Genomic DNA, 12,210 nt, shown 5'->3' with positions numbered 1-12,210 from the left:
TATCCTTTCTATAAGGCATAGTTGGGTGTGATCAAATTTTGGCGCTGTTGCCGGGGAATTAACGGTGTTATCAATTACAGTTGAAGTAAATACAAAAATTCTTAATGTAGTCAGTTTTCTTTATTTTCAATCTATACATTGAAATTTTAACATTTGTTGACTTGTTTATACAGGTGCATGCCTAGAAACTCATCGAGAACTGGTGAAGTATTTAAAGCATTATCAGATCCCGAGAAAGTTTTCAAGGCCTTAAATTGGGCCAGCCGAAAAAACAAATAACAACAATCAACTGAACAACTCGAACTAGACATGGGGGATAATGTGTTAGACCCAGCTGCGCCATTGGCGCCAGTGGCACCTCTTGTGCCAGAGGCTGCTCTATATGACTGGGCACAACCCACAGGAGAGAACTTGGCCACATCGATATTAGTCCCGCAAATACAGGCCAAGTCATTTCAAATCACAAATAACATGTTGTACTTGTTGCAAAACAACTATTTTTGGGGTCATACATTGAAGATCCTCAGTAGCACTTGAAGAATTTCCTGTCAATCTGCAAAACTCAAAAGCAGCCTAACGTAACTCAGGAAGCAATAAAGCTATTGTTGTTTCCATTCTCGATGACAGGAGCTACCCAGACCTGGCTTAACTTACTCCCCATTAATTCCATAACAACTTGAGAGGAGTTAGTCAAGCATCCACCCAACAAGACTGCTCAACAAATTGATGAAATTTTGAGCTTCAAACAAAAATCAATAGAGACATTGTAAGAAACGTGGGAACGATTCAAAGGGATGTTGGTTATATGCCCGCACCACGCTATTCTAGATCAGATATTGGGGCAGCGGTTTTACATGGGTTTGACTGATAGCGTGAAGGCTAATGTTGATGCTTCAGTTGGTGGAGCATTCTTGAGCAAAACATGGAGAGAAAGCCAGAGCCTGCTTGACAAGATGGCACAGAATTCGGGGTGGACAACCAGGAATGCACCTATCACTCTAGTATTTCACTCAGTACCCTTAGATCTATCCAACACTCTTGCTGAAAATATGGCCACATTAATGACACAGATGAGTATACTCACTAAAAAGGTGAAAGAGTCAGGGCAGAAGCAGCAGGTACACATTGTTGATACTACCAATGAGGGCTTGTGCACATCTTGCACTAGTCACCCAATTGGTAACCAATGGAATGCAGAAAGTGGGCATCATCATTACCCTGAGGACATGAATTATGTGTCTAATTATGGAGGCCAGAGATAGGGTGGTCAGAATTGGGGCCAATAAAATCAGCCATATAAGCCAATCCAGCCACAGTTCAACAATGAAAATATGGGAGGTATGCAACCTCACAATAATATGGCGCCTTACCAAATGCCACATGGATATAACAATCAAAATCAGTAGCAGGGTTATCATCCTCCTCAGCAACAACATAGTGGAAGACATGAAGATGGGTTTGCTAGACTTGAGGCAATGATGCAGCAGGTTATTGTGTCAAATGAAAAAATGAGTGAAAGGGTAGATGCACATGAGTCAACTATAAAAAATATTGAAGTGCAGATGGGACAGATTTCGATGTCTTTGAATAATCGTCCCCAAAGGACATTGCCTGCAGACACTCAAATAAATCCAAAAGATCAAGGCCCGAAGTAGCTGGCAGCAGTGAGTCTACGTAATGGCAGAGACTTAGACTTGGAGCAAGATATGGCTCGAGAAAGCAGACAAGTTGAGACACTTATACCAGTGCCCATTGAGCTAGATGATGCAAAGAAACTGACAGACGTGACAGTACAGTCTGCCCAGGAAGAAACCAACACACAGATTGAGGCTGAGAAAGAAGCTGAGGCAGCCTAGGAGCCGGTAGTTGAGGTGGTGCCTGACAAAGAAAATACCCAAATCATTGGAAAGAAGAGACCTCCAGCACCATTCCCATGGAGGCTGGCCAAGTACCAGAAAGAGGAACAATACAAGAAATTCTTGGAGATGCTGAAACAAATCCAAGTAAATATTCCATTGATTGATGCCTTGAAGGATATGCCCGGTTATGCAAAAATGATGAAGAACTTGATGTCCCAAAAATTTGATTTCCAAGATTTGTCCACAGTGACTCTTACTCAGACCTACAGTGTTGCGGTGACTAGACCAGTTGCTGAGAAGCTGTCTGACCCAGGGAGTTCCACAATTCCCTGCATCATTGTTAACTTTGCTTTTGCTAAGGCACTTTGTGATTTGGGGGTTTAACATAAATCTTATGCCCCTGGCGATCTATAAGAGGTTGGGGATTGGAAGAGCTAGACCCACTTCTATGTTATTATAGCTGGGTGACAAAACCGTGAGAAGATCCTCTGGTATCTTGGATGATGTGTTGATTCAGGTAGGAAAGTTTGTCTTTCCTGCAGATTTTGTGATTCTAGATTGCAAGGTGGATGAAGAAATTCCCATAATTTTGGGAAGGCCGTTCTTGGCCACAGGGAGAGCTCTCATTGATTGTGAAATTGGGGAGCTCAAGATGAGGTTAAACGATGAGGAGATAACATTTAATGTGCAGAAATCTATGAGTCGACCAAGTGAATTCGCCAATTGTTCTCTTATTGATGTCGTGGATGTAATCGTAGAAGCAGATGATGAGACATTGACTATTGAGGACCCTCTTGCTGCATGTCTGGTGAATTTAGATGAAGTGAATGGGGAAGAATTGACAAAATGGGTGCTGGCTTTAGAGGGCAGAGGGTTTTGGGATATAACACTTGAATTCGAGCCCCTGCACTTAGAAAACAGAGAAACTCCTCCAACCAAACCATCCATAGAAGAACCACCAAAGCTGGAGTTGAAGCTACTACCCGCCCATCTCAGGTATGAGTTCCTAGGACCTAACTCCACATTACTTGTTATTATCTCATCTAGTTTGTTAGATGTGCAGGCACAACAACTTTTGCAGGTACTCAAGGAGTGCAAGACTGCCATTGGGTGGACCATGACAGATATTAAGGGGATCAGCCCGTCATATTATATGCATAAAATTCTGCTGGAATAGGGGCACAAACCTCTTAGGGAGTACCAAAGAAGGCTGAACCCTAACATGAAGGAAATTGTGAAGAAAGAGGTAATTAAGTGGTTTGATGCGAGATTCATTTCCCCCATCTCTAACAGCAACTAGGTTAGCCTGGTGCAATATGTTCCTAAGAAGGGCGGTATAACGGTGGTCAAAAATGATAACAATGACCTGATTTCTACAAGAACCATCACAAGTTGGAGAATTTGCATGGACTACAATAAGTTGAATCTGGCCACCTGGAAAGACCACTTCCCACTTCCCTTCATTAATCAGATGCTTGATAGTTAGAAAGGGAGGTCCTACTTCTGTTTTCTGGATAGGTACTCAGGGTACAATCAAATCTCCATTACACCGGAGGACAGAGAGAAGACCTCCTTCACATGCCCATATGGCATTTATGCTTTTCGAAGGATGTCCTTTGGCCTATGCAATGCATCCGCCACATTCCAAAGGTGCATGATGGCCATATTCACTGACATGATCAAAGACATAATGGAGGTGTTCATGGATGATTTCTCAGTGGTGGAAAACTCATTCGACGAGTGCCTTATAAATCTGACCCGAGTGTTGAAAAGATGTATTGAGACTAACCTAGTACTTAATTGGGAGAAGTTCCATTTCATGGTACAAGAAGGCATAGTTGGGCATGATTAGTGGTTGAGTATGGTGGTGGCGGCATGGTGGTAGTTGATAATGGTAGGTGGTGGAGGCAGTTAATAATGAATATGTGATAACATCTTACTGAAATTAAGTCTCTGTTATAGATCTTAATCATATAGACCTATTCAAACCCATTAAGTGGTTGTAAAGTAAAAAAACAAACACGCTTAATGATTAAGATCTGAATAAGCAAGATTTGAATAATTAAGATTCAGACTTTAAAAACAAACACACTTAATGTATGAGATCTGAATGATTAAGATTCAGACCTCCATTAAGTGCAAACAAATAAGGCCTCAGTGCATGATTTAGAGATTCGGTATTTTATTTTCGGCGGAGAAAAAGCATATGGCCGATGGATGTCCAGATTTAGAGTGATAGAGGAACGAGACTTAGTGTTTTCAAGTGTAGTGGAATTTTCATCTGCAACGAGGTGTCGTCGTCCGTTATTGAATCTATTAAGTTCGCCGATGTATGGTTCTCTTCAATTCGCCTTTGGGGCAGGGTATTGTGAAATGTTATTGGAGAAGTGACTGTCAGAGATCGCGGTGTGCGGTGGTTCAGGATTGAACTGATGGTTCTAGTGTTGATAACCCGAGAAAGACGATCTTTAAAAAATTAAAGTTAGTGACAATTTGTTGGTTCAAATATTTCAGAGATAGAGATTGATTTAGAGAAACAACTGAGCAGCAAAAGATGAGGAAGGACATGTTGGGAGTGACAGGCGGTGGTTAAATTTCTAGAAGGCCAGGTATAAGAAGCGAGGGTCGAGTAGCGGATTAAAAGAGTGAGTTTTGCCAAAGTGGGAGATTGGCGGAGTTGCATATGGGTTTTGTGGTAGGATGACTACGCACCCTTGAGGAAAGTTTGGAATAATTTGGGAACGTTAATGGGCAGTGATTGGGTCTATTGATTTAATTTGGAGTATTGGATATTATGCGGCGGGAGGTTGGATATGACATAAGGGAGTTGCTTGATATGAAGAAGGATGCAACATGACTTGGGATGGAATGATATTGTCGCACATTTAATTGATGTCCACAAGGAGTGAATGGACTTGTGCAGTTGGTGAATAAGCACAGACTCAGGATGGGTTATTGATGTCGTAGTAGGTAATTTCCATAGGTGGGTTATTCCCTGTGAGCAGGTTAGCGGCCGCGTGGTTGGCGAAGCTTCTGCGATGAAATTTATTGGCCATCCGGTAAGAGGTCGAATATGTGGTTATTGGTAGGGATTCAGAGTGTTCATGAAGTGCTAATGGAAGGATTTCAAGGAATCTGGCGGTTTGATTGCGCAAAGCCATGTCAATAAGAGATAAAGAATCTTGGTGGGTTCCCGAGTTGTGTAATAGTGGCTTCAAGCTAAATGGGAGAGTCCCACCACCTACGGTTGATTGCATGGTCGTGTATTTGTGAGATTTCAGGTTATTAGTATATGGATGAGTTATTTTAGCTAAGGAAAAAGAACATAAGAGGTAATTTGAGCAAAGGAATTGTTAAAGGTGTGCTACAGTTGGCCTTATTGACTCATGGTCAGACTTGGGGGAAGGGTACAGGTCTATGTCTTGTGTAGATGTGGGTTTCAAGGAAAGTGATTCGGCCGTACGTTTCATCGAGAGGGTGTTAATATGCTAGAAGATTCATGGAGTTGATTATATTCGGGACCAAGTCAGAGCGGGTGGCTCTCAACAACGATCCTAATGGATTCAAATGTTAAAGTATGGTGCCTAAGGATTTCGAGCCTATATGTATGGTTAAGAATCGAGCTTTTGAAGCATATTACGAAAGGAGGCTTGGAATGCTCTATAATATCTTCAGCTTATAGTACATTTTTGGAGGAATGAGAGAGAATGACTTCGGATTCGTAAAGGGATTTTTAGGATGGGTATATCATATGAAGACGCGAATATACGCACAAGGAGGGTATGAGACGGTTTATGGGATTTGAGACAGCATGATCTCGTGATACAAGGCCACTCGGGAGGAGTGCAAATTGAGTTCATTATGTGTCGAATGGAGTTATTATTATTTCTAAGGCGATTAAGGATAAACTAGAAGAATGTGAGGTTGGTTAGCCATGGTTAAATTGGGATATTGGTGATAGTGATCAGTTCCTTCAGCATGATTGAGTTATACATATGATTCGTGACGGTACATGCGAGGCTTGATGGCCTCCGTAATTGATTTATTTGGGAATATTCAAGTATTATGGCATGTTATGTGTAGGCGGATCCCGGAAGGGTTATGGTGGTTTATACCACTACTTGAGGATTCGAATGTCTTATGGTAATGAGAATTTACTTGTGTGTTGCTATGGTTCCCTTGGAATGAGTTAAGTGAAAGGTTTCTGTGTGATAGAGTGTATACCTTATTACTGGTTCGGGAATTTTGATGAAATTCTTATACTGTCGTATATTGGCATGATAGGTGCAGTGAGCGGTATGAAAAATTTGAAAGTGAGGATCAAGGTTGCGGTTCGGTATGGGCTAGGATGTCACGAGCTCGGATGAGCAGGAAAGGGATATAAATGTTTAGAGTAAGCTAGTAGTGTCTTCAGTGTCACCTGAGGCCGGTGTTTGTGAAAGAGGCTTTACATCCTAGTTCTGGATTCTTGATTTGTTGTACAGCGCTAGTGCGGCCGGTGGTATGGATGTGCTGACTTGTTAGCTGGTACGAAAGGTCGTGGGAGCGTGTGTCATGAAGAGATTGTATGAATGTGTCATATAGTCACTTAACTGATTGGAAACTTAAACCAAGTGTGACAGTTGCGGTAATATCGCTGATTTGAGAATTTATGCTTGAAGGGCACTCAGTCTATTGGGTTGTGAACTGTGGAGGTTTACTCCAGTTATGATGGTTGTTCTTATGAGTCATGGGAAAGAGGGATTATTATGAATCATTGAAAGGTTATTAGCCTGGTACTATGCAATCAAAATCGGTTTGAGGTCGGCAGGTGGATTTAAATAAGATTATGGGCCCTATACCAGGCCGGATATGTTCATCTCAGAATAGCGCTCCTTATGGAGGAGTATTTAGCCATTGGATGCTATTTCATCAATGGCTATTTCATGTAATATTATTGTGTCGTATGAGCTGTGAGACGTGTTGGTGGATTTCTTATGTGTTGAAGTTCCGTGTAGCGATGGTGTTATGTGAGCAGGGTGGCTCTTGAGATTTAGACCATATGTCGCACTTCAATTGTGCTTGAGTTTTGTAGCTTATGGATCTACCTGTCCACCCAGGGATGGTATTATGCACTTAGCGTGCTTGTGACCGATACTCGATAGTTTGTTGCAATGAGCAATTTATCTCGGTGTGTGTCTCCTTATATGAATTTTATGTGTGGACCAGGTGGCATGCCGCCATAGGTATGTTATTTGGATCGGGTTGCACGCCGCAACAATGTGATATTGAATACAACTTTCAATATTCTATTTTTGTGTGTCTTGTTCCCCATTTTCTGAGGAAAGTTCCTGTTAGTGTGTGAGTTGAGTAGTCCCTTCCAGTGTTCGTTTTCCTTATGTATCACGTTCGAGTTGGTAGCCTATTGGCACATTATGGCATCATATGAGACTTTTGATCATGTCCGGGGTGGCTTATTGCCTGAACAGTTCGTACTGGGTGAGATAAGATCATTGGATGTAGGATCAGTGCAATCTGATTATGTGAAGTATATTAAGGAGCAAAGACCATTATTCAGTTCAGAATGAGGTGATGGTTCTTTTCAGGAGTATAAACCCAATGATTTATTGATTCGGCAGTTGGATATGAATTTCTACTCGTCTCTTCCGTCGTGGCGGTATTGTAAGAGTTAGAGCAAGACTTATGAATGTCATGAAGTGCAATAGGAGCATCAGATTCGTGGAATTTTGACTATTATGCTCAGAGAATGTTATTGTGGTCCTGTGAATAAAGCGGCGCAAGGTGTGAATTCAGCAAAGGTATGCAGTCATGTTCTGGTACATCGTGTAGTGATTGATACGGTGTTCGTATGTTGGAAACAAGCCAAGCAGAGAATTTCGGATTTTGGAATTAGGCTCTAAGGTTTATTTGCTTAAGTGAAAAAGGATATCTCCAAATTGATCAAGCTAAGGTGCCCAGCTGATTTGTGGTAGCAGGGGTAGGTGCTCGAGGTGTTAACTAGTGATTTCAGATAACTTCAGTGTAGTTCTCAGCACATTCGAGGACGAACGTATGTTTAAGTGGGAGAGAATGTAATGACCCGACCGGTCGTTTTGAGCTCTAGCGCATCGTTCAGCGGTTTGAGGCCCTGAGTAACTTCACTTCAGGTAATATGACTTGTGCGCATGGTCGAAACTGAATTCTGGGAAGTTCGGAGTTTATTTGGAAAGGGAATTCTCATTACGGAAGCTTTAAGTTGAAAGGATTGACTAAGATCGGATTTTTGAGTAAATGACCTCGAAATCGGGAATCGAAGGTTCCAGCAGGTTCGTATGATGATTTCGGACTTGGGCGTATGTCCGGGTTGGGTTTTGGAAGACTCGGGAATATTTCGGCACCTATTGTGGAAGTTAGCAGTTTTGGAAGAATTTCATAAGCTTGTATTGTAGTGTATTTCAGGGTTATCGATGTCCGTTTGGGATTCTGAGTCTAGGAATAGCTCCATATGGTGATTATGGTATTGGGAGCATGATCGGAAGTGAATTCAGAGGTTCGTGGGTCATTTTGGAGTCATTTGGCTAAAGTTGGAAACTTGAAGGTTTCTGCGAAGTTTGACCGGAAGTGGACTTTTTGATATCAAGGTCAAATTTCGATTCCGGAAGTTGGAGTAATTCCGTAATGTCGAATATGACTTGTGTGCAAAATTTGAGGTCAATCGGATGTGATTTGTTAGGTTTCGGTATCGAAGGAAGAAGTTCGAAGTTCTAAAGTTCATCAAGTTTGAAATGGGGTGTGATTTGCGATTCTAGCATTATTTGGCGTGATTTGAGGCCTCGACCAAGTTTGTAAGGTGTTATGAGACTGGTTGGTGTGATTGGACGGGGTCTCGAGGGCCCCGGGTGGATTCCAGGTGGTTAACGGATCGAACTTTAAATTTGAAGAAAAACTGAGGCAGCTGATATCTGGTGTAACCGCACCTGCGAGGTTGTGACCGCAAGTGCGAAGCTACAGAAGTGGCCTGGGAGTCGCAGGAGCGTAATTGGGTAGCCAAGGAAAGGACCGCAAATGCGGGGTATTGGCCGCATCTGCGCTTGCGGGGTATTGGCCACATCTGCGCAAGCACAGAAGCAAGGGAGCTGACCACAGAAGCGGTAGTAAGGGCCGCACCTGCGGGATCGCAGAAGCGGTCAAGAGACCGCATGTGCAAAAATGCTGGAGGCAGTGAGTTCTTTAAAAATCGGGATTTGGCCCATTATCCTTCATTATTCTTCTTGGTTGGGCGATTTTGGAGCCTTTGAAGGGGGGGATTTCGTCATCAAGCATGAGGTAAGTTACTTCTACCCCTTGTGAGATAAATACATGGTATTATTACGGATTAAAGTATGGAAATTGGTAGAAACTTGGGATTTTGGTGGAAAGACCTAGAATTTGTATTTTTGGATTTTGACTACGATTTTGGGTATGAAATTGAGAGTAAATTGTATATTTGAGTTCGTGAAGTTATGGGTAAAGTTTATCTTCAAAAAAATTTGGAATCCGGGCACGTGGGCCCGAGGGCGATTTTGTCAACTTTTCGATTGGGATTAGGAATTGTTATAAATTGAATTATAATGAGTAATTGAACATTTATTAATGGGTTTACATAATTATTGGCTAGTTTTGGAGCGTTGTGCATTAATTTGAGTCTTCAGAAGGGCGTGGAATGTCGATGATGGAACTTCTGAGCGAGGTGAGTCTCTTTTCTAACCTTGTAAGAGGGAATTGTCTCCATAGGTAAAATTAATTGGATGTGTGCTTCTATTTGTGGGGGATACATACGCATGAGGTGATGAGAGTCTGTGAGTAGCTACTATTATGTTTAAGTCCAGGTAGTCTAGGACCCAAAAGCATGCTATACCTGAAATATTTGTAATCTTATTGACAATCTAAATTGCTTAAATCATATCGAATTTGTAAATGAATTTTCTAAAAGGTTTAACCTCATTTTCTTAACTGATAAAAGAGAAATTTTCACTTCCCTGTATAATTGTTCCCTGATAACTTCTTGATTGACTGTCTGTATGTGTTTAATTTTGGAACGGGCCGAATGCCTCGGCAGATTAAATAGATGCACCTATGGTTCGCGCCATTTGACCCTCTGGCAGTGCACAATTTAAATACTTGTTGGATCGGGCCGTACGACTTTGGCATATTTTGCGCATGCTTGTAATGTTTGCTTGGGATTTATAAACTGATTTGCCTCCCTAGTCGGAGATAAATTGATAAATAATAGATTATGAATTCGGAGACTTCTTAATATAAAAATGAATGTTAACTTGTTTCTTGACTTACTTGAATTTACTGTCGTTTTTAATAAATCTATGATTATTCGCATTATTAGTATATCACTATTAGACCACTAGTAAGTGTCGAAGTCGACCTCTCGTCTTTACTTCTTCGAGATTAGACGGGATACTCACTGGGTACACGTTGTTTTCGTACTCATACTACACTTGCTGTGCATTTTTGTTGCACAGGTACATGCATCTCTAGTGGCCTAGTGGGCGTAGCAGCATGGTTGATACAGAGACTTAGGTGAGCTGCACTTCTCGAGATAACCCGCAGCCAGCAGAGTCTCTTTCAGATTACTGTATTTACTTTCTGTCCAATATTGTATTCCAGACGGTTGTTGTATTGCATTATTTCCTAGAAATTGCTCATGCACTTGTGGCACCGGGTTCTGGGATGATTATGGGGTATTCTGTATTAACTTTTAAATATTCTTTTATTTATTTTGTAAAGATTATCTTTTACTAGCCAAATTGAAGGAAAATCATAGTTTTCACAATTATTTAAACGAGAATTTAATTAAGTATATATGGTTGGCTTGCTTGACAGCGGTGTCCGGCGCCATCAAGACCCTTAATGAACGTTATTTGTATCTTTTCACAAAATAATAATAATAATAATAATAATAATAATAATAATAATAATAATAATAATAATAATAATAATAATAATAATAATAATAATTACAATTCACATATAAAATTGATGTCAAATTACACATCTCCAAGTAAGCATTGGGATATACTGAAATTGCGTGCTTTTGCTAATCGTGTTTGCATTTCCTGGAGGGTCGAAGGGAAAATTTCAATTTGGGCATTAGAGGAAGATGGGAAAATTGGCTTTACATGGAATAACATCATGAAGATTCCAAGCTTTGGGATCTTTGATTGGAAAACCAACGTGGGGTGACTTCATATTTCTCAATACTAACGGGAATATACTATACAAAATGGTTGATAATTATGGTTATCGTTTGATCAAGTACAATGTGCAGAAAGATGAAGTCGCAGGAAAAGCGACCTATTTCCAATGTATTTGATGCAGAGAGAGAAGCGAGGGTTTGGGAAGAAAAGCAAGGGAAAAAAAGTGTAAAAATATTTTTTCATATTAATTTTAATAGAGTAATGGCTATTTTTGTTCAACATTAGAATTACTGGATAAAAAATAAATACCACCTTAAATAGTGGCTACCCCGTGCTATTTCTACTTAAAATGCCAGCAGTGAATGTTGGCCCTTTTAGTTTTTAAATTGGAAGTAATATTGTATGTAAGCCATGGTATGGTCACATGCAGCAAGAACTTACGAATGAAATCGGATTTACTGACAAAGATAAAATCAGAGTTAGAGAAATTTATTTTGTATCTCGTACAATTTATACTAGCTGTACGAGGTTTCTTTTTGTCTCACAAATTTGTGGACCCCAATCTTACACTTCTGGGTCCACAGAAATCTGGGTCCACAAAATTGTGAGACAAAAAAATTGCCTCATACAACTAGGGTCAATTGTACGAGATACAAAATAAAATTTTCCATGAGAGTTTGGTCTAAAGGGCATTAATGAAATTATCATCAATAATTAAAGAAACTGTTTTAGTTATATTCAACTATTACGTACAGGGGACACAGAGGTCAAGTACAGGAACTTTAAAGTCAACAATCTATATTTTAATCAACAATCATTTTCAAGTGATAATCCACAATTTCTTTGAGACAAGTGTAGCATTAAGAATATGTCAATATATCATTGTTTTACGCAGATTTTCAGTTCTTGATCATATATTACTATAACATTGCAAATATAGCTAGAGTTTTCTATTTCTTTGAATCCATGTGCGAATTATACTATTCGTCTTCAATTCATATTGACGAAAGCAATAAGTTTTCCCTTTGATACAACGAAGACTAAAATTCAATACGGAGTAATATCCCTAGGAGCTCTATTCTTTCTCAACTCCCTTCTCTCTAAATATGGATAGCAAACGGCGGGTTGGGTCGGAGATAGACGGGTGGAAAATGGGTTATTGCCAAAATGAATAAATTATC

At 40.4% G+C, this 12,210-nt stretch overlaps 1 non-coding gene across 1 annotated transcript; it reads right to left on the bottom strand.

Moving 5' to 3' along the window:
• Positions 1–716: 716 nt before the first annotated feature.
• Positions 717–822, bottom strand: LOC142173148 (small nucleolar RNA R71). The gene has a single exon (XR_012702581.1). It is a non-coding gene; the product is annotated as a small nucleolar RNA R71 (small nucleolar RNA).
• Between the last annotated feature and the right edge of the window lie 11,388 nt (positions 823–12,210).

The sequence above is a fragment of the Nicotiana tabacum genome, chromosome 18 (assembly GCF_000715075.1).
Source record: "Nicotiana tabacum cultivar K326 chromosome 18, ASM71507v2, whole genome shotgun sequence".
NCBI lineage: Eukaryota > Viridiplantae > Streptophyta > Magnoliopsida > Solanales > Solanaceae > Nicotiana > Nicotiana tabacum.
The sequence above is the reverse complement of the archived record's forward strand: the minus strand, read 5'-3'. Positions and strand labels throughout refer to the sequence as shown.